The 24,040-nt window shown below is 42.6% G+C and overlaps 1 non-coding gene across 1 annotated transcript; it reads left to right on the plus strand.

The window, feature by feature from the left end:
* The first annotated feature begins 12,108 nt into the window (after positions 1-12,108).
* Trnas-cga (transfer RNA serine (anticodon CGA)) lies at positions 12,109-12,183 on the plus strand. Its single transcript has one exon. It is a non-coding gene; the product is annotated as a tRNA-Ser (tRNA).
* The last annotated feature ends 11,857 nt before the right edge of the window (positions 12,184-24,040 follow it).

Genomic DNA, 24,040 nt, shown 5'->3' on the forward strand with positions numbered 1-24,040 from the left:
AGTATCGCGCGTGATGGTGTACTCGACGACGAACCTGAGTGCACCAATGGCAAAACGTATTTTTTCGGATGCATCCAGGTTCTGGTTACAGCATCATGATGGTCGCATCCGTGTTTGGCGACATCGCTTTTAACGCACATTGGAAGTGTGTATTCGTCATCGCAATACTGGCGTATCACCAGGCGTGATGGTATGGGGTGCCATTGGTTACACGTCTCGGTCACCTCTTGTTCACAATGACGGCACTTTGAACAGTGGACGTTACATTTCAGATGTGTTACGACCCGTGGCTCTACCCTTCCTTCGGTCCCTGCGAAACCCTACATATCAGCAGGATAATGCACGACCGCATGTTGCAGGTCCTGTACGGGCCTCTCTGGATACAGAAAATGTGCGACTGCTGCCCTGGCCAGCACATTCACAAGTTGAAAACGTCTGGTCAATGGTGGCAGAGCAACTGGCTCGTCACAATACGCCAGTCACTGCTCTTGATGAATTGTGGTATCGTGTTGAAGCTGCATGGGTAGCTGTACCTGTACACGCCATCCAAGCTCTGTTTGACTCAATGCCCAGGCGTATCAAGGCCGTTATTACGGCCAGAGATGGTTGTTCTGGGTACTGATTTCTCGGGATTCATGCACTCAAATTGCGTGAAAATGTAATTACATGTCAGTTGTAGTGTAATATATTTGTCCAATGAATATCTTCTTGCTGTAGCAATTTTAATGGCGAGTAGTGTATAACACTACACGAGCCCCATTCTGCTACGTTACACCGCGAAGCGCGCGCTGGGTGGAGCGCGAGATGCGGGCGCGAGGTATTGGTGGCTCAGGCGGGGCCACGCCCCCCTGCCGCCCCCGCTGCCACCCACTGCCACTTGGCTCGGCGCCCGCGCTGTGTGGGCTGGGCCGCAGCCTTGGCAGGCCGGCCGGCCGGCCCGGCGACGCCGCCGCCGTATTGACCTTCCCTCGCATCGCCTCGCCTTCCGCTGCCTAGCCTTGCCATCCCTCGACTGGTCCTACAGTGGAGCGCGGCCCGCCTTGCCGATGAAGGGCGACTCACGCCGTCACCGATCGGGCAGCGCAGGCTCCGCTGCTGATTCCTTCCGCGTCCCTCCATTTGTCAGACGTCGGCTGCGGATGAGCGACGTATCGTACGTCGCCGGCGGAATGAAACTTCCCTAGTGATTGGAAAAAATCCGCTGACCGTTTCCGTTCTCGAGAACGTTTGTCGAATAGGCACACACCATTGTACGCCCATATCGCTCTCGTCAGACCCTTTCAGCGCTTCTGAACACATTCTATATTCGCGGCCGGAGCGATAGCTAGGTCACGCAACTAGGTAAAAACGCGTTCCAAGTGAAAGCAGTGATGGTTGATGCTTTACAGCATAAGCACGAAAAGTGATCGCGTGAAACGCATTTGTAGATAGCCATGATGATTTGCTAATTACACCATTAAATTTACTGACAGTGAGAAAGAGAAAAATGTGACACTGCCATTTGAAAAGGGAACGAAACGTGCTAGCAAGGATGGACAACAAATGTGGAGTCATTCGATAGTCTGTAGATTACAGGAGGAGGAAAGTGATTCCAAGCGTAGATGCTATCATGCATCTGCACCAGAGCAAGAGAAGCGTGGAAAACACCACAAATGTTTCATAGACAAGGCGGACGAAAGTGCTATTAAGCAGTGCGTTGTAAATTATTTTGAAACCCACGAAGAAACACCAACTTTGAAAAAACTTCATAGCTTTTATCGCAAACAAATTGACTTCAAGAAAGAAAAACTGTTCCGTCTATGTTAAATTTAGGATGGAATTTAACTATTAAAGTAGGAAAGTTGCTACTCACCATATAGCGGAGATGCTGAGTCGCAGGTATTTGTGTGTGTATGTGTGTCTATTTTTTTCAAACGCCTTAATGGCCGAAAGCTGTAATTGTGAGAACCTTTTTATTGCGCCTATCTGCGACTCAACATCTCCGCCATATCATGAGTAGGAACTTTCCTTCTCTAATATTATTCCGCCTATGTGATCGTCTTTGAAAGCTCACCAGTATAACTGAGCCACCATGTAAAAAGGACATGACATTTATTATTTATGAACGAATGAACAACCTGGATTTAAACTAAAATGAACCGATCGCATGGTATTATTGCTCCAGTGTGAGGTTGCTCGGCTTCTTACTTCACTTCGGCGACCTGCACGTTGCTGATGATTGTATGATATGCTTAGGTGAGTGCCCAGCGTTGGTGGGATATATATTTATTCCAGTCCTGTATTTTTCCATCACCTTCTTCCCCCTCTACCATTCTATCTTCTTCTAGCCCCCTGTCCCTACATACCTTCCACCCCGTCTTCCTGTTCAGCTCCTCGATCTTCCATTCGCTGTCCATCTCGCCTACAACTCTGTTCACCCTCTTCGATACCAGTTCTAATCCCTTCTCCTCCACCACATCACTCTACATACTCCCTTCACCCCCGTCTCCTTTCCCATTTCCATCTGCCCCTCTCCCTGTTCATCTCCTCCTCCCTCTGTCAATACCTTTCTCCTCTTCTGTCCTCTTTCTACATATCTTCTCCTCTCCTCTCTCAGTACAGCCTCTCCTCTCCCTTTTCTCTGATAACTTTCCTCTCCATGTCCCTTTGTCCACTATCTCCTCACTCTATGCACCACCTCCTTCCGCCTCTTTGTCCACTCCTCTCTCCTGCTTCCTCTCGACATCATCACCCCCATCGCAATAGCAGGTTGGTGCTTCTCCCCACCACAGTATTTCTTTCCGTATCGCAAGTATTGTGTGTACCAAATTTGGTTCAGGTCCTCCCAGGATTTTACGATGAGCTATTTCCTCGCGGTTTTGTTCGCATACACACATATCAAATATATTTCACATCTATGTAATGTATTAACACATATCTGCACACATATTTCACCTGTATCTGTGGCAAATTTTACACTGCAGTTCCGTTTCCACGCACATCACTGTTTGTGTCGTTGTATCTCCTGAACTCTGAGTCGTACAATGATATAATTTGGCAGGTTCATCGAATATTATATGTTTCTGCTGTTTGCGAAATGTTTTGTCAATGGAGTTTAGAAGTAAAGAAGTACTATATTAAAATATCATGAAAGGGGCGGCTGTTTTTCACGCATCTCAGCATTTGATGTCATATACCGTCAACTATGCATCGCTCTATCAAAGAATTTTGTAGATGCATTCGGGGACGTATTCTGATACTGTCTACAAAATGTGTTGCGAACAGAATTAACAGCGAAGCAGCAATAAACTTAAACATCATGCATGATGCGCCAGATTTTCACGCATCTCCGTGTTTATGACGCCATATCTCCTAAACTATTTAATACAATACGTAACTTTTCTGATGCATTTAGTGGTGTATGTGAATTTTGTCTGCAAGATGTGTCGTGGATACGGTAAATAGTAAAGAAGTAATAAATCAAAAGCTTCATGAAACAGTTTTACTGCATTAGCAGCGAAAATGTTTTTCAATTGCCATTTTATTGGGTATCGCAGCGAGAAAATGTTTCGTAAATGTTTGAAACCATGTGTACAGTTTGTTGAAAGTCACTAAAAGTTCTGTTTCTCAAATACTGGATGAATAAGTCGCGGGTATTCACGGGTCGTGGACTACACTGCTTTTTTATCCCCATCGCCACCCGCCCGTTTAATAGGTACACGGTTCGTACCCCCCCCCCCCCTCCCAGTAAGTGATATGTGTACTATGTTTGGTTGAAATTGGTCCATTGGTTTAGGAGGAAATATGGAACATACATACATACGGGGTGTTCAGGTATTTCCATTACCGACTTCTGGAACTCGTAGAAGACAGTGAGTATATAATATTTTGAACACGAACGAATGTCTGGAAACATACCGTTTCCGTTCTACGATGATTTCAGTTCAGATGTTAACTCATCCTTTTCTGCTTGAGGAACTGAGTTAGGCCGGACGGAGTAGAGGTATTAGGTAACAACTCGGTAGTAAACGTAATGAAACATCCATTTATCACTTAAGCATATCTGCTTGTATTAACTCTCAAACATTACGTATTGACATTATTCCAGAACAAATATAACCCAGCATACTGTACGTACAGAACAGTACTGATGTAGTACAACAGTGGGTCGACGTGTCGACAGCCAAAGTTGTTACGGACTATGTACCTGCGAGGCATGTTCTGGTACACTCTTACCATCCCACTTGGTGTCTCTTCAGTTTGTAGTGCAGCGACCAGAACTCGTGCGAACAGACCTTCCTCTGTCCCTACAGGAGTCTCGCAGCAAGGTAGACGTCATCGGATGACCATCTGACGTGGTACATATTGTTCTGTCTGCCCTATTATATGCCAGGAGAAGTAACCCTGAAACTTTTCTCTTCCCCTCAGCGGACTTTTACGAGTTACACATCTGAAATGAAACCCTCGTACAACGGAAACGCTACGTTTTTAACGGGAAATTCCAACACTCTACATACACACATACGGACATCCATTATTGTATTAGACTTGTGCAGAGTCTTTTTGTTTTTCATGTTCCAATTCCGGTTGATGCGTGTTTATCTGTCGATTGTCATTTTCTATTTTTAGTTCACTGTTGTTATTTCAGTTTACATATTGTCAATTTGTTATCTGATGATAGTTTATTTATTTATTTATTTAACCTGGCAAGATTCGGGCCATCAAGCCCTCTCTTACATCTAAGCAGGCATTCTACTTATTTTACATTCATATGTTTTAGTAGGCACAATTACAAAGGCACACTTGGAAAAATACATACATACACAGTTTATATTCGTAGATGATAAGTACTGTTATAATTAGACATTATGAAAGAGATTTTAGATAGGAGTGCTAGCAGCAGGGAACTTGAGGGGGACTGATGGTAAAGGGAGGAGAAGAATAGAAGAAACATGATGAAACATAAAGGAAAAGAAGATTGCGTGGCTAATAGAGATAGATGAAGAAGAAGAAGAGAAAGGAGCAAGATAGAAGACACTCGCTTTGCTATTTGACAGAGGGGAGGATTGGCCTTGTTTATTAATATTGTGGAAAACGTTATGAGGATGATAGTAGGAAATGCTTCCACTTCGTCTTAAAAGCGGCAGGGGATTGAATTTTGCGCAAGGTAAGGGGCAGTTTGTTCCAGAGGCGGACAGCGGCAACTGAGAAGGAGTTTGAAAAGTTTTTGTTTTTTGAATAGGCACAATTAGGATACCAAATAACAGTGACCTCGTGTTTCGATTATGATGGCATGAAAGCTGTTTAATCTCTGAAGCAAGTTACTGGGGTGCTTGCGTGACGAGGAGTCGGTGAAGTAGACATAGAGTGTGGTAGTCACGCAATTTGTCCGGTCGCAGCCACCCTAGCTGGGAGTATGAAGCACCAACATGATCGTATCGGCGAATGGTCCAGGTGTAACTGACAAAGGCATTCATGGTTATTTCTAGCCGTCTTTTTTTCGCTACTCATGCCTTGTTGAATTACATCACAATAGTGGAGGTTCGGTAGAACGAGTACTTGCACGATCTGGCGTTTCACGTCCTGTGGAAATACGTTCCGAAACTTTTTGGGAGCATAGAGACAAGCGGACGTCTTCCGGCACACTGCGACTGTATTCTCCGCCCAGTTGAGATGCTCATCCAAAGTTCCATCCAAGTTCTTAACTGTTTTCTCATATGGTATTGGAATACCGTCGAGAAGAATAGGAGGCAGCCGTTCGCAGAAATCTGAACTTATTAGTTCCTGATGGGCTATTAAGATTACTTGTGTCTTTTTTGCATTTAGTTTAAGCCCCAGGTTTTTCGCCCATATCACTACTGAAGACAGATCATCATTCATCTGAGCGAATGCAGTGTTTATATCCTCAGGTCTGACGCTTAGGTAGAGCTGGAGGTCGTCGGCATAGAAATGGTATTTACAGGAGAACAGAACCGATGAAATATCACTGACATATAAAGAAAACAAAAGTGGTCATAAGACTGTTCCTTGTGGTACCCCCGAGGAGATATGTTTCCAGGAAGGTTGTTCATTTACGCAGACAACACATTGCTGCCTGTCTTTTAAGTAGCTTTCAAACCATCTCGTTGCACTTTCTGGGAAATTAAGCTGTTGCATTTTTCTGAGCAATATGTCAAAGTTAACAGTGTCAAAAGTTTTGCTGAGGTCTAGTAGTGTCAATAGAGTTGCCTTTCGAATGTCGATGGCTTATCTCAGGTCATCAGTTATTTTAATTAGAGCTGTGTTTGTGCAGTGGTGTTTACGGAAATCGGATTAAAATTTGTCATATAGACTAAATTCATGCAGGTGTTCAGTGATTTGATCATGAACAATATATTCAGGCGCTTTGGAAACAGCAAGAAGCATGCTAATTGCTCGGTAATCACTCGGGAGTTGCGGATAGAGTTGTTGACGGTAGAAAATGGAGTGCCAAATGGAGAAACCGGAACATTTCCTACGTATTCTTATTTTTAGTTCAGTATAGGGGGGACAGCGACTAAGGCAGCCAGAAACATTTGCGCCATGTATGGGGACAATGCCATTGGATACAGCATGGGAAAAAAACGGTTGTTTCGTTTTAAGGAGGATCGTTTCGACATAAGTGACTCTCCACGTTTAGGAAGACATTCGAGGTTTTATGAAGATTGTTTAAACGCATTAATTCACAATGATCCACGTCGTTGTACTCAAGAACTGGCAAATGTAATGAATTGTGTCATTATCCTGCAACATTCGTAGGCTATGTGGCATGCTTTAAGCGAAAATCACAAAAATTTGCGGGTGGCCATATGTGCAACTCTGCTTTTCATCTTCAATTGGCTCGTGAATAACACCGTCCATTCCTGTCTTGTATTGTTCCTGGTGACGAGAAATGATATCTTCCTGCTAACGTAAGGACAAGGAAGGAATTTTTGAGCCCAGAAACAGCAGCAACTCCCCGTACATAGACCTGCGCGCTTCCACGAAACATTATGTTATGTCTAAGTACATCCATAGTTGAAATGGAGGACAGTGGGACGTAAGCTGGCTTAAATTTGTATTAAAAATGAAGAAATTCCTCCAGTTGTATTTAAGGTGTCGATTTTATTTTGTCAACTAGTTTAAACGTTGTAAGAAAGTCATCTTCAGGCCCTATTAAATATACCATACATACAACAACCAATGTGACATCAGTAATCTACGAGTTATTATGTAAACAAATATATTATAGACATATTATATAATGGACGAATTCAATAAAATTAATTACATTTTGGCCGTTTTCGTTAAATGCAGTCATTCTGGAAATTAACAATTTATGTGGTACCAATAAATACAAATGAAATTATACATGCATGATCGTTTTTTATTACAAATCAATGTCAAACATTAAATGAAAGGTAGTATGTATAAAAAACTTAAGTGACGCTTACAGATAATAAAAAGTGCTAAAGAGAATATGCATTGCTAATCAGACATATATAGGGTAAGATCCATTATTAAATAATTGTAAAGGGAGTGAAAGGTAGTAAGAGTTATGTTTGCATAACACAGCTGAGCCGTGGTAAAAATTGCTGTTTTGAAGAGCGCGCCGCAGCGCGTAGTGTGAAGCAGTCGCCCTCCGTTTCTGGCGGTGGCGCGGCTGTGGCAATCGCAGCTTTGGTGTCTCCCTCTGGTGGGAAAGGGGAAAGGTTGCCTGTTCACGTGCATTTAAGGGGGCTATGAGCTCGCCAGTGGGTCAGTCTGGGTCAGTCTCTCGTCCCCAGCTTGCTAGTCTGTGTCTCGTCCACATTTGTTAGGCAGTTAGTGCCTGTCTGTCGTTCGGAGTGCTAGTATGTCTATCGTTCGGATCAAACTTTAAAGCCGGCAAAATGAGAGTCTTTCCACTCCGCCAGTAAGAGAACTCAGTGAGTGGTCGCCCGGTCGGGGCTTAGTTCCTGCATCTGAGTCTGCTCGTTAGGCCGCCAGTCTGCTCGAGTTTGCTCAGGCAATGGTCATTGGCGGTTGGATCAATCGGTTGGTCGGTCACGCACTGAGACACAAGATGATTTGTCCGTCTTGAGCGTCGGCGTATGTGAGGTCGCCACGTGAGTCCAGTGGGCCGCGGCGTATAGCGAGGGGTAGTGACTTCGCGGTCGACACGAGAGCAACAGGAGTCAACCCACGACATCAGTCTGGCCGGTGCGAGCTGCGACGCCGTGAGACAGGAGATCGGCGTGCCTTCCTGCGTCCGTTGAAGCGGCTGGCAGCGGACAGTTCGGGAGAGCGATTTAGGGGAGCTGCGCCAGGTCTTCTAGAGAAATCGCAGTTTATTAGGAGTTAAATGATTGCTGATATGATGTTTGATTTACTCTTGTTAAATTCTATTTGTTTTCTTGGTGAGGTCACCAGCCACTTTGCTTTGGTGTCGTCCCACCATTCTTCTCCGTTTGCCCAACCGCGGGAAAGAGTTTGTTTGTAAATTGGGTGGTCCGTTTTTCCCTTGTGGAGTAGGGGTGGGTTAGAGCAACCTGCGGTTCCGGTTGTTCGGTAATCTCCCTATCAACCTACGGTACGCTAGTAGCTGCCTCTGTCATGCTTGTCGAGTTTGGTGTGTTAACGAATTTATTGCTTGGAGTGTAACGGCCTAATACCTGAAATATGTTTTGATCTTTGGAAGCTTTGATATTATTGCATATGATCTTGAGAGGCGGTGTCTGTGTACTGTAGAGCATCTTAACTATTGTTTGACCAACCTTGTAGAATTTTATATAAGACTGCATTTCATGGGATTTTATTTAAATGATCATTTTAGTATATAAAGTTGCCACCCTTTTACCGTAAGACTTTTCTTAGAAGTTAAAATCAAGTTGCACCTTCGGTGGCAAGGTTAATATTTTAATTGTTAGTGTTTTGTGCCATTTCCATCCCTCCTACGGGGGGTGCATAGTTTGTGTGCTTGTGTAAATTGTTAAAACTCTTAGTTTAAAGTGATCTGGTGTGTTGCAGATTTGCACCAGTGTAGTCTTTCAGAGGCTGTTGTGAGCGGTCGTAACTACGGCCGTGTCAAAATGGAGAAGCAATGTTCTCTGTCCGAAAGCTCATACAGTCAAAACTTGTTTCTTTCTGCCTCTGAATAAATTGTAACTTTGATATTTGGTGGGTGTTTTCTGATTATAATTTTAAATTTGTTTCCTTTATAAAATGCTTTTAGGCACTATTAAAGTGAATAAAATTCCCATTTGTTAAAAGGAATTTGGTTATGATTTCATCAGTTACTCCCTGGCAACTACTTCTATGCTTACATAGTGTGATTAAATGTGTTAATGTTCGTGATGAATCGCTCGTCAATAAAATAAATTCTTAAGAATGGTCTTTGAAAATAAATCACGGTTCACAGCATTGTCATCATACTGAAGTGACAGTGAAACAAGTTACTGAAACAACGCCAATCATAACGTCGCAAAACGAATAATATGAAACCGGAAAACGAGTATGGAACCTAGTTAATGAAAGGTAGTCTGTGGTGTAAAATACATACTAATCAATCTAAAACCTACTCATTCGAATAAAAATGTAAGTTAACATGCCACTGAAAAACCTTATTTCAACGTCTTTGTCTCATCGACAGCAGTAACCTTGGTCACCACCAGTAGTGTAATTCTAGTATGCTTAGATGGTCAATAGAACGATCAGATTCGTAGCAATACTCCAAAAGTAGTACCTGGATATTGACAGTCGAAACAATTCGTCACACCTGTAAAATATTTGCTGTTCCTCTAATAAACACTTACCAGATCTAAGACATACAGTAAAGTACACAGCGTATAACACTCGTATTGTAAATGTGATCTAGTCAAAGGTTGATTAGGTTAATTATACTCAATAACATGCTTAATCACTACTTATTAGGACGGCGGAAGTCTAACAACCAATATCACAACTATACCATGGGTACTGATTAGTTTCGCTTATCCATATACATCAGTTCTTCTAGAAAATTAATAGTTGAAATATAAGCTGTCCACTAATTACAAGAACAAGCATTGAGAGTGGGAAGTAAAATTATTCTCAAGTGATTAAGTGATTAAGATAAAACTGACTCGTAACAGCGAAAGACGATAATGTGTCTAGTATGGAGTCTGACAAGGGAAAGCGAATTCTCTATGGAACTGACCACATAGTCGCTCTCCAGGTATGTCGTTTCTGAACCGTACCGGATAATTTTCACAGAGCAACCGTGCAAAATGTTTAAGGGACAAAAAAATTGTTTTTGTTAAAAGAAGAGTTAGGCGATTCGGAAATAGCTCAGTGAAATATTGTCGGCAGTAAACGAGTCTACCCGGAAATACGCTTAAAATACAAGACATTTGCATGCAGTCGTTATAACTCAAAAGACAAGATGAGCATGTTATTGTTCATCCAATTTGAATACAACAGAAACAACGGTCAAAGGATAGAGTGGAATTAATGCGCGCTCTTACCCAGACAGACAAGCGCTCCAAATTTCACGACAGTCTAATTATGTAACCACTGTCTTCCGCATTATCGATAAACCGGGAAGAAGATACTGTCCGCTGCTGAGAAGTCGGAAACCAACTAGAATTCAGTTGGGATTTGATTTTGCATTGTCACATGACCTAGAGGACAATACCATGCGGCGTAGTGAAAACAATTTCATGACTGAAGTTCCGTGAGGTAGTTCATTATCGACGAGAAATACGAGGGCTTTCCGGAAAGTAAAGAACGATCGGTTGCGAAATGGAAACCACAGCGAAAATCAAAATTGTTATTTGCAACAGTTTGCTACACCTTCCAACTGGTTCTCCACATGTCGTCGCTCCGGCTTAGACGTCTGTCGTTGCATTGCATCGACTTTCCAATACCCTCGTAATAGAAGGCAGCCTCTTGTGCTTTCCGATAATTTTCTGCACTGGACTGGAGCTCGTTGTCTGTGTCAACCGGACATCTGAGCAGAGATGAAAATCAGAGGGATCCAAGTCCAGGCTGCATGGTGGACGATCAAACACTTCATCGAAACCGCTGCGGGAGCGTCCTAATTGCAATGCGTGATCGAAAATTGTCATGATGAAGGAAACGCGTAACAGTTACGTTATGTGGGACTGCATGAAATCAGGCGAAATCTCATGGCAGGCACCCATACTTGGCGCAAGACACTATCTTCTGGGCATCTATAAACACTCGTTGTGTACTCAGAACTGCGAAGAGCGACGTGAAACTCTCTACGAGCATACTATGGACACTGCCCGATACATCTGTGTAAAGCTCCACTGGATTTTCATTGTGGTTTCCATTTCACAACCGACCATTCCTTACTTTCAAAATAGCCCTCGTAAAGTAAACATTTCACCCCGTCGGTATAGATTTTTCCAGAATGAATCGAGTGAGACTGTGAGACACTGGACTCATATTGGACAGGACTACTGCTCATATTGCCGTTCATCTTTAGATTTTCGTGATTTTCTTGAATCCTAAAAGTGCTGGTATGAATTCATTGCGAAGGGCACGGCTGAGTTCTGCGTGTGTTTGTGCGTGTGTGTATGTGAATTCATTCTTAAGGGACCAAACTGCTGAGGTCATCGGTCCCTAGACTTACACACTACTCAAACTAAACTAACTTATGAAACTTCCTGGCAGATTAAAACTGTGTGCCGGACCGAGACTCGAACTCGGGGCCTTTGCCTTTCGCGGGCAAGTGCTCTACCAACTGAGCCACCCAAGCACGACTCACGGCCCGTCCTCACAGCTTTACTTCTGCTTCTGCTTATACCTCGTCTCCTACCTTCCAAACTTAACAGAAGCTCTCCTGCGAACCTTGCAGAACTAGCACTCCTGAAAGAAAGGATATTGCGGAGACATGGCTTAGCTTAGTCTCGGTCCGGCACACAGTTTTAATCTGCCAGGAAGTTTCATATCAGCGCACACTCCGCTGCAGAGTGGAAATCTCATTCTGACAATATCCCCCAGGCTGTGGCTAAGCCATGTCTCCGCAATATCCTTTCTTTCAGGAGTGCTAGTTCTGCAAGGTTCGCAGGAGAGCTTCTGTTAAGTTTGGAAGGTAGGAGACGAGGTACTGGCAGAAGTAAAGCTGTAAGGACGGGGCGTGAGTCGTGCTTGGGTGGCTCAGTTGGTAGAGCATTTGCCCGCGAAAGGCAAAGGCCCCGAGTTCGAGTCTCGGTCCGGCACACAGTTTTAATCTACCAGGAAGTTACATATCAGCGCACACTCCGCTGCAGAGTGGAAATCTCATTCTGGTAAACTAACTGATGTTAAGAAAGACATTCATACCCATGCCCGAGGAAGGACTCGAACCTCTGGAGGGAAGGGTCTCCCTATCCGTGACATGGCGCGCCAAACCGCGCAGCGCTAATTTATGTTTCTACATCAGCGTCTATCTACACTCAGGTAGCAGCCTTGTAGCTTGTGGCAGGAAGGACGATTTTTGGTGAGCCTCCATGTGAGCTTGAATTTCTGTAATGTACCTTCACCGTCTCTTCGCGAAATATGCGTAGTAGATAGCAGTATGTTTGTTGATACTCTTACAATGCTGACGGTAAGTCGCATAGTGATGGAAAAATGGTTCAAATGGCTCTGAGCACTGTGGGACTTAACTTCTGAGGTCATCAGTCCCCTAGAACTTAGAACGACTTAAACTAACTAACCTAAGGACATCACACACATCCATGCCCGAGGCAGGATTCGAACCTGCGACCGTAGCGGTAGCGCGATTTCCGACTGTAGCGCTTAGAACCGCTCGGCCACCTCCGCCGGCATAGTGATGGAGAATGCTCGCTTACAGTGTCTGAGCATGTTCGTGACGCTTTTGCGCTTACCAAATGAACCCGTAGGTAAACAACTGTTCTTCTTTGGCTCTATTTACTCCATCAGCGCTATACGTACAGGGCCCAGACAGCCGATCAATATAGAGTATAACAGGTATAAATGTAGATGTTCTCTTGGTGCCTGAGAACCGTGTACTGAACAATATTTTACAGTAATTACTTCATTTTCAGACTAATAATTACAACTATATGAGTAGTATATTTTTAGGTTCGTTAAAGATTCCAAGTACACATTGCAAGAGCAAGCAATTAATGCCTATTTTCCCCTGGCCAGCAGATCAGGTGACCAACGGCCTGCCGCAGTGGTAACACCGGCTCCCGTCTGATCACCCAAGCTAAGCGCTGTTGGCAATCGGGGTTTAGTTTTTTTAGCATGTCAGGTGCTGAAGTGTAACCATACGGACGCAAAGCGGTTAGTTTATACTGGCAGGCATAGTCCACTTACTGGTGCAGTTACAGCAATGCAGAAAACATCACCTTGCGACAAGTTTGTCGGAAGACTCTTCGTCACAGGGAAAAAACAACTAATACGGTAATGTGTGTACATATTGAAGCACCACAATAAAACTTCTGCTCTTGAAGTGTAACCGTCAAACTGGAGTTTAATAAGCTACACCCTCTGCAGACACGCTACACTCTTGAGACTTCTTCCAATAAACCTCAGTCTCATCTTAGGTTAATGGATGTGACCAGTTCCGGAGACGATTCTCCAAAAATGTAATCATTCAGTAATGGGTCTCTCTCTACCTCTTTATGCGCAGTACTTTACAATCCTTTACGGCTCTGCAGGCTTTCTTGCATTTAGTTTCAGTTTTCTAACATTGAATCTCGTCTGTAAACAACAGCATCATCCGCGAAATGCTTTATGCAGGTCCTATAACAATCCACTGTGGTAGGTGTGGTAGGCATACAGTTAAATTCATGTCCAAACGTTTTTCTCCGACCAGAATGACATTCTGTGTTCTGTTTGTTAGAAACTGTTCAATCCAGTCATACTTCTGATCTCATATTCCCTTCGTTAATTAGGTGCCAGTGCAGAATGGTTTAATTCTCTGCCTCTTGGTGACTGGGTGTTGTGTGCTGCCCTTAGGTTAGTTAGGTTTAAGTAGTTCTAAGTTTTAGGGGACTGATGACCATCGATGTTAAGTGCCATAGTGCTCAGAGCCAGCCAGAATGGTTTCCGGAAGCCAAGGAATACAACGATGACCTGGGTGTCCGTATCTACTGCTTTCCCTCTAAATTCGAACTTGTGCCCCTACCTGCTTACCTTATAGCCTACAGGACCTTAAGATGTAGTATCCCTTTGTCTCTCTACTGGTCTACTTTCAGAGTATTGTCGGTCAGATTCATCAATTGTTTGCGGATGATGTGAGTAGCTGCTGTATAAACAGTTTATTAATATTATTACTAATATGTAACTACTGGAATGCGTTTCTCCGTCACAGCAACCGTTTCATTTTAGTGAGTTAGAATGTCGCCAACTTCTGCTTACAATTTGGATGTCACCAGCCCAAACGCTCCCTCCTCCTTCGTCTGCCATTGCATCTTTAAAGTGCCAAACGTATTATTTTGCAAATAAGTTAATGTGTTTAGCTAGTTTTTGACTGATCTCTGTTTTTCTGACGTTATATCATTTGAACTACGTGCTGTATAATGATATACACTGTAAGACGGAAAAAGTGACAGCACGGAGAATTCCCGAACGAGACAGCAATCAGTAGATGTGATGTACATGTGCTGAAAAATAGATGATTGCTGTTTCAGAAATATTGCATGATTTATTCAAGAGAAACAGCTTCACAAACTGAGCTCGTCAATAACACTTCTCGTCCATATGTAGGCAGATATTCGGCTTGTTATTAGCTTTGTTGGACATCCGCCGGCTCCAAACGATCTCAACTGGGGAGAAATCTGGCGACCTTGGAGAGCCACATAGGGTTTGGCAAGCTGTAAGACAAACAGTAGAATTCCCTCGCTTTTTGCGGGAGCGGTTTTATCTTGCTGAAATGTTGACCCAGGATTTCTTGGAGTAATAGGCAACAAAACTGGGCTTAGTATATCGCCGACTTACCGCTACACTGTAAGGCTGTCGCGGATGACAAGCAACCAAAAAAAAAAAGGTTCAAATGTCTCTGAGCACTATGGGACTTAGCATCTGAGGTAATTAGTACCCTAGAACTCACAACTACTTAAACCTAACTAACCTAAAGACATCACACACATCCATGCCCGAGGCAGGATTCGAACCAGACTGAAGCGCCTAGAACCGCTCGGCCACAGCGGCCGGCTGACAAGCAACAGTTAACCAGTTTACGGGCAATACGTTGGGGCGACAGTGAGGTTGGTATTTCACGACGTCCCCAGAAGCGTCTCCGTTGGTCTTCGGGGCTCAGTTCCAAGCTAGACTCATCAGTGAGGACACGTCTCCTCCAGTCATTAAGATTTCAGGCCGCAGACGTGTCTGTAGGTGCAATGGACAGCGGTGACATACTAACCTGATTGTCACTCACCATACTGCCCGACATCCAAGGATGATATCCTGGGGTGCCATTTCTTTTCATAGCTGGACACTTTAGGATCTCATCCGCGGTACCCTTACAGCACAGCGCTTCGACGACGACATTCGTCGCCCCAGTTTGTTGCTCTTCATGGTAAGACATCCTGGGCTTTCCTGGGATTGTACTTCAGCAAGATAATACCAGCCCGAAAAAAGCTAAATTTTCAACTATTGTCTTCGTGAAAACCAAACTTTAACTTGCTCAGCTAGGCAGTCTGATCCCTCCCCACCTGAGAGCGTTTCGTGCATCATGAGCAGGACCCTCCAACCATACGGGGTTTTTGACGATATAACGAGCCAACTGGACATAATTTGTCACGACATCGCTCAGAAGGACACCTAACAAGTCTATCGTTCAATGAAAAGCATAAAAGCTGCTTGTATAAGAACCAGGGGTGGACGAATGCACAATTGGATAGCCCAATTTATACAGCCGTTTGTCTAGAATAAGTGATCCATTTTTTCTGAAATTGTAATCATCTCTGTGTCGGATACATTTAGTGGTAGTGTGGATGTTGTCTGCAAATTGTGTTTCGAATAAGGTTCTGAAGTTGTACTACTTGAAGAGCGAAAATGTAGTAATCAACAGATTTTTTTCTTTCATTATTTTGTGGAGAGATGGAGGGTGGAGGGGTGGGAGGTAGGGGTGGGAGGGGGGGGAGAGGGTCTAGCCAAGAAAAAAAGTTTAGAATTGGTTTGAAATCATGTGTTAACTTTGTTGGATGTCGTTAAGTGCTCTTATTCTGAAATTCAGAAGAGGCATATTCTCGGTAATGTGAGCACAGTCTGAACCTCAAGACATATAAAAAGGTTTTAACCTTAGTACTTGATTTACTGTGGTAAAACTTTAACATAAGATTTTTACCACTTAATGAGTTGATCACGACAACACATTAAATTTTTAAAGTTGAGTAATAATTGATGAAAGAGTGAAAAATCAATTAATTGTTGGCCTTAGAAATTTTTATGTAGCTAACCTGCAACTGGACTGAGTAATCGGAAGAAATTTTCGATGAAGCTGAATATAAGAAAGGAAAATCGGAGGAAATAAATGGCAAGTTATAAGGCACATTAAAACTAAAAGCCGAAAGTGAAATTTCTAGTAAGACAATACTTTTCGGACTGAAAATAACACAGACCAAGGTTCAGAAGCACGGCATAAGACGCCGAGGGTAAGGACTGCTTCGCGTAGCCCCAATTCACTGACCTTTCCTTTCACTCCTTCCCCCAGTACCCCCTCCCCTTGGCAGTCTTATGAGCTGCCAACTGCTCGGAAGCTTGACCGTTGGTCTGCTGCTACCGTTCAGAAATGTGTATTCTCGGGTAATATGCTGCTCTCGATTCACTCGGGCGGAACCTCATGGGAGTTTTTCCCGTGTACAATTTACGACAGTGTCATAAATCGTATATCAGAGTAGCTAGTCCGTAAGTCATGAATCTGCGAATGTGTAACCAGTTTGTTGGCAGAGTTCCATATTCTCAAGCAGAATAGTCAAGGTAGCCCACAAAACGCATGCTTCTCCCGGTCTTCGCTATGCTGTAACACTGCAGTCTGTGACCTACTGCAGCCTTTTCTCCCCGCAAGCGGCAGCAAACTTTTGAGAAAAATGATAATACGTCTAACGATATTATTCTTGCAAGCTATGAACCACTCAATGGAGCTCGAAGAAACGATAATCACTTCGCACATTGACATAAGAACAGGAAGTTAAAAATTAAGATAAATATCCCAAAGTGGTTATGTATGTTTTGTAAAATGCAATCGTCGTGTAGGACTTACCTTTGTGAAAGGTTTTCGCATACACTAGCAATAAGTAGTTTTCTGAATAATAAAATAAGTCAAATTGCGTACGGCAATGTGACACAAGCGATGTCCGATTACTGCGAATCATTCGATGCCGAAAATCGAATGGTAGGTGTTAAAGGCGTACGTATTTCTTATGTCGATGAAGTCGTTTGCTTTTTAGGAGAGGTAGTCATATAGTTTTAACAATCACCACGAAGTACTGAACATATGTTACTATTATTATTAGTAGTATTATTAGAATTAATTATTATTCTTATTTTCTTTGATTACAGGTACGTATATGCAGTCTGAATGGCGAAATCTGAGCAGAAGTGGAGTCGACAGTGATGAGTATTAGCTTTTAAAACATATCTCTTCTCCTTTCTGAATTTTTGAAAACCAGCAACCGTATAAAACCTTTCAGATCCGGACTTCACATTGCTGCAGCTTGCTTTTTAACTGTGTAAATAGTTTAAAAACTGTCTTTAGCCGTCATTAATTAGTTATGTGCACTCAATGTTTGTTTCAATTAGCTCCCACGACCTTCAAACAACAATGAATTTTAATATATAAGTGAGTAGAAGTGTTTGGTTTTAGAAACAGCTAATCTCGCACTCATCTGAAAGTTTTAAATAAATGCAAATTTTCGTTTAGCAAGGCAATGCAATGCACTACTCTGGTGAACACATTGGCATTCCATGCTGCGTTGGTAGATATATGTGGTTTCTGGCATGACGTAGAGTGTCTACAACAGTTATTCTCCATCTACTGCAAGCCGCTCATGGGTATTACAAAAAAATAAAGAAAACAAAATACGGTCCCATTTTCTTCTTACCTTCTTTCTTTCTTTGCTTGGGTAATCTCAGGACCACGCACCAATTTGAACGATTCCTTCTTTGTTGTTCTTTCTTTTTCCTCCAGTATTCTTTCATCTTTTCACTGTGTATCCTTTTTCTTTCCTTGGACCATTTTTACCCTCTCTTCTTCTCCCTCTTGCCTTGGACTCCTTCCATTTTTAATACTTTCCTATTGAAAATCTCTCTTTCTGTTGCACCTTTTTCACTTATGTAGTTTCTTTCCAAATCTTTCCTAACTTCTTGAATCCATTCCATTGTTGACTTCTTATTTAGAATTCTGTTTGTTTAACCAGTTGCTGTTCACTCTGTATAAGTGTCCAAAAATAGCAGTCGCCTCTTTCGTAGTGTTTTATTTATGTTTTCTATGTAGCGATAAATTTCTTCATTGCTTCTTAATTTCCATACCACTGTATTTTTTGGTGGCACAAGAATTTTTCGAATGATTTTTCTTTCTAGTACTTGAAGTTTGTGTAATTTGTAGTTCAGTACTAAACATTCATTGGCGGCCGAAGACTTCCGGTATAAGAAGTCAGCCTCATTCTGCCAACGGCCTTGTCAAAGAGGGCAGAGGAGTGGATAGAGGTTCAGGGCACTCTCTTATCCTAGGGTGGGGAATTGCCCCTAAAGGCGGAAGAATCAACAATGATCAACGACATGAGGATGCAGAAGGCAATGGAAACCACTGCATTAAAGACACGTAACGTGTGTCCACAGGACATGTGGCCTGTATTTGAAGAAGTGTCATGATGATCTCTCCATTGGTAAAAGATTCCGGAATAGTCCCCCATTCAGATCTCCGGGAGGGGACTGCCAAGGGGGAGGTTACCATGAGAAAAAGATTGAATAATCTACGAAAGGATAACGTTCTACGAGTCGGGGCGTGGTATGTCAGAAGCTTGAACGTGGTAGGGAAACTAGAAAATCTGAAAAAGGAAATGCAACGGCTCAATCTAGATATAGTAGGGGTCAGTGAAGTGAAGTGGAAGGAAGACAAGGATTTCTGGTGAGATGAGTATCGGGTAATATCAACAGCAGCAGAAAATGATATCACAGGTGTAGGATTTGTTATGAATAGGAAAGTAGGGCAGAGGGTGTGTTACTGTGAACAGTTCAGTGACCGGGTTGTTCTAATCAGAATCGACAGCAGACCAACACCGACAGCGATAGTTCAGGTATACATGCCGACGTCGCAAGCTGAAGATGAACAGATAGAGAAAATGTATGAGGATATTGAAAGGGTAATGCAGTATGTAAAGGGGGACGAAAATCTAATAGTCATGGGCGACTGGAATGCAGTTGTAGGGCAAGGAGTAGAAGAAAAGGTTACAGGTGATGACGGGCTTTGGACTAGGAATGAAAGAGGAGAAAGACTAATTGATTTCTGTAACAAGTTTCAGCTAGTAGTAGGGAACACCCTGTTCAAGAATCACAAGAGGAGGAGGTATACTTGGAAAAGGCCGGGAGATACGGGAAGATTTCAATGAGATTAAATCATGGTCAGACAGAGAGTCCGAAATCAGATACTGGATTGTAAGGCGTACCCAGGAGCAGATATAGACCCAGATCACAATATAGTAGTGATAAAGAGTAAGCTGAAGTTCAAGACATTAGTCAGGAAGAATCAATACGCAAAGAAGTGGGATACGGAAGTTCTAAGGAATGAGGAGATACGTTTGAAGTTCTCTAACGCTATAGATACAGCAATAAGGAATAGCGCAGTAGGCAGTACAGTTGAATAGGAATGGACATCTCTACAAAGGGTCATCACAGAAGTTGGGAAGGAAAACATAGGTACAAAGAAGGAAGCTGCGAAGAAACCATGGGTAACAGAAGAAATACTTCAGTTGATTGATGAAAGGAGGAAGTACAAACATGTTCCGGGAAAATCAGGAATACAGAAATACAAGTCGCTGAGGAATGAAATAAATAGGAAGTGCAGGAAAGCTAAGACGAAATGGCTGCAGGAAAAATGTGAAGACATCGAAAAAGATATGATTGTCGGAAGGACGGACTCCGCATACAGGAAAGTCAAAACAACCTTTGGTGACATTAAAAGCAACGGTGGTAACATTAAGAGTGCAACGGGAATTCCATTGTTAAATGCAGAGGAGAGAGCAGATAGGTGGAAAGAATATATTGAAAGCCTCTATGAGGGTGAAGATTTGTCTGATGTGATAGAAGAAGAAACAGGAGTCGATTTAGAAGAGATAGGGAATCCAGTATTAGAATCGGAATTTAAAAGAGCTTTGGAGGACTTACGGTCAAATAAGGCAGAAAGGATAGATAACATTCCATCAGAATTTCTAAAAGCATTGGGGGAAGTGGCAACAAAACGACTATTCACGTTGGTGTGTAGAATATATGAGTCTGGCGATATACGAGTACCATCTGACTTTCGGAAAAGCATCATCCACACAATTCCGAAGACGGAAAGAGCTGACAAGTGCGAGAATTATCGCACAATCAGCATAACAGCTCATGCATCGAAGTTGCTTACAAGAATAAGATACAGAAGAAGGGAAAAGAAAATTGAGAATGCGCTAGGTGACGATCAGTTTGGCTTTAGGAAAAGTAAAGGAACGAGAGAGGCAATTTTGACGTTACGGCTAATAATGGAAGCAAGGCTAAAAAAAGTCAAGACACTTTCATAGGATTTGTCGACCTGGAAAAAGCGTTCGACACTATAAAATGGTGCAAGCTGTTCGAGATTCTGAAAAAACTAGTCGTAGGCTATAGGGAGAGACGGGTCATATACAATATGTACAACAACCAAGAGGGAATAATAACAGTGAACGATCAAGAACGAAGTGCTCGTATTAAGAAGGGTGTAAGACAAGGCTGTAGCCTTTCGCCCCTACTCTTCAATCTGTACATCGAGGAAGCAATGATGGAAATAAAAGAAAGGTTCTGGAGTGGAATTAAAATACAAGGTGAAAGGATATCAATGATACTATTCGCTGATGACATTGCTATCCTGAGTGAAAGTGAAGAAGAATTAAATGATCTGCTGAACGGAATGAACAGCCTAATGAGTACACAGTATGGTTTGAGAGTAAATCGGAGAAAGACGAAGGTAATGAGAAGTAGTAGAAATGAGAACAGCGAGAATATTAACATCAGGATTGATGGTCACGAAGTCAATGAAGTTAAGGAATTCTGCTACCTAGGCAGTAAAATAACCAATGACGGACGGAGCAAGGAGGACATCAAAAACAGACTCGCTTTGGCAAAAAAGGCATTTCTGACCAAGAGAAGTCTACTAATATCAAATACCGGCCTTAATTTGAGGAAGAATTTTCTGAGGATGTACGTCTGTAACTGCTTCTCCACAGATTTCATTTTACCTGACTTTCTTCTTCATTTTTGTTGTTCCAAATACATTGTTCACAGCCCTGTTGATTTCTTTCGATATTTCTTCTCGATTCCCTGATTTAATTACTTTAATTTCTTCTTGAAAATCTTTTATTACCTGAATAAGATTTTCACTCTGCAGCGGAGTGTGCGCTGATATGAAACTTCCTGGCAGATTAAAACTGTGTGCCCGACCGAGACTCGAACTCGGGACCTTTGCCATTCCCGGGCAAGTGCTCTACGATCTGAGCTACCGAAGCACGACTCACGCCCGGTCCTTTTATTTCGTCTTTGGTGATGTTGAGCCTATCTGTATTATATTTAATTTTTGATGTCTCTTTTGGTTTTTATCTGGGAGAAATTCCAGTTTAATTTTAGTCAGGTAATGATCAGAATCAAATTCCCTGTTTCTGGCTACTTTTACATTCATAATTTATATTTAGATGGGTAGATCACATAACTAATGAGGAAGTATTGAATAGGATTGGGGAGAAGAGAAGTTTGTGGCACAACTTGACCAGAAGAAGGGATCGGTTGGTAGGACATGTTCTGAGGCATCAAGGGATCACCAATTTAGTATTGGAGGGCAGCGTGGAGGGTAAAAATCGTAGAGGGAGACCAAGAGATGAATACACTAAGCAGATTCAGAAGGATGTAGGTTGCAGTAGGTACTGGGAGATGAAAAAGCTTGCACAGGATAGAGTAGCATGGAGAGCTGCATCAAACCAGTCTCAGGACTGAAGACCACAACAACAACAACAATTTATTTAAAACTGCATTTAGAAATAGCCACGTGATCTAACTGGAATTCCCCTAGCATTGCATTCGGAGAGATCCATGATTTTGCCTTTCTTGTAATTGTTTTGAAGAAGGTTGACATTACCGGCCATTCAAATGTTCTACAAAGACTCATTAGTCTCGCGCCGTTTTTGTTTGTTTTTTTATGTGCTGGATAATATCGCACTATTTTTGGAAACGATATTTCGCTCCGTATTTGTGCATTAAAATCCCCCATTAGTATAACAACATTTGATTTTAGAATTTTTGATATTTCGTCTTCTAGACGAAATTATCAAAAGAATGATAAACTAATTGCACAAACGTATCTCCATTTATACACGAGGTGGTTGTGGATAGTTTCACACATGCGAAATTTTATCTATGTACTGGTGCTGCAACGTGGTAGCCTATTGCCTTTTGACTTACAAGGGTAGTAATCGTGAGTGAGTTCAATAGATTGGTTTTGTGTGTATAAAATCAACTGTTTAAATGCAGGCTATATCAAAATGAATCATCGTTTTGCCACGTTGATACTTCTGAAACTAATAAACATATACAATGAATTTTGTTTTTTGATGGACGGGAAACTCAAGAAGTTTTCTTCTTCATACATTTTCATTGGTGTTCAGTATGCCCCCTTCAGATGCACAACACATGTCAAAGCGGTATTCAGATTGTTTCCACACTGCATCGAGTATGTCTTGAGTTACAGCTTCCACAGGTGCTGTTATGTGATGTCTCAGTTCGTTCACTGTTGATGGTAACTCAGGCACATAAACGGAGTAATTTATAACCCCCTACAAGAAATAATCACAGAGAGTCCTGTCCGGTGACCTTGGAGGCCGATAATGTAGGAATGAAGCATTTTGTCCAATGCGATCGATTTATCGTCCAGTAATCCTTTGATTTAAAAATTCCTGCACTTAAAGACGCCAGTATGTCGGTGGCCCATCCTGTAAATGAAGTCATTCAAATCAGTCTCCAACTGTGGCAAAAGGAAGTTCTCAAGCAAAGAAAAATGGACCATACAACTCTGGCCGTTAAACTGCATAAAATATATTTAATTTTGGAGAGGCTAATGTTGTACAACTTCATGTGGTTGTTCGGTACCCCATATTATCACATTATGTCGATTCAACTTTTCATTTAAATAGGATATTTCCTCATCAATAAACACTGAGCGTGGAAGAAAACTGTTCAAATGGTTCAAATGGCTCCCCTAAGCACTATGGGGATTCATTTAAATGAGATATTTCCTCATCGCTACACACTAAGCGTGGAAGAAAACTGTTCAGATGGTTCAAATGGCTCTGAGCGCTATGGGACTTAACATCTGAGGTCATCAGTCCCCTAGAACTTAGAACTACTTAAAACTAACTGACCTAAGGACATCACACACATCCATGCCCGAGCCAGGATTCGAACCTGCGACCGCAGCAGTCGCGCGGCTCCAGACTGAAGCACCTGGAACCGCTCGGCCACACCGGCTGGCGTAGAAAACTGTCTTACTCCATTTTGCCAAATTAATGGTTTCATGTGTAAACGTCGAGGCAACACAGGCCAGACGGAAATCGGGGACATGTTGAGTTGCCGAGCGGCGAACGGATTTCTGCGGACTTCTAGTAGAACTACGCAAGATGCGTTCGACAACTGTGTCAGATACTCAGGGACGACCCGGCGATTTGCATTTACACAAACAACCTGTTTCTCGGAATTGTTCTTGCCATCGTCTAATGGTCTGTGCTGTAGGTGGATCCACACAATACCTAATACGAAAGTCACTGAGAACAGTTATTACTGACCCACACTGCGGAAAATGCAGAACACAAAACGCCTATTGTTGTCCTGACATTACTGGAATTGAACTGGA

The sequence above is a fragment of the Schistocerca serialis genome, chromosome 7 (assembly GCF_023864345.2).
Source record: "Schistocerca serialis cubense isolate TAMUIC-IGC-003099 chromosome 7, iqSchSeri2.2, whole genome shotgun sequence".
Taxonomy (NCBI): Eukaryota; Metazoa; Arthropoda; class Insecta; order Orthoptera; family Acrididae; genus Schistocerca; species Schistocerca serialis.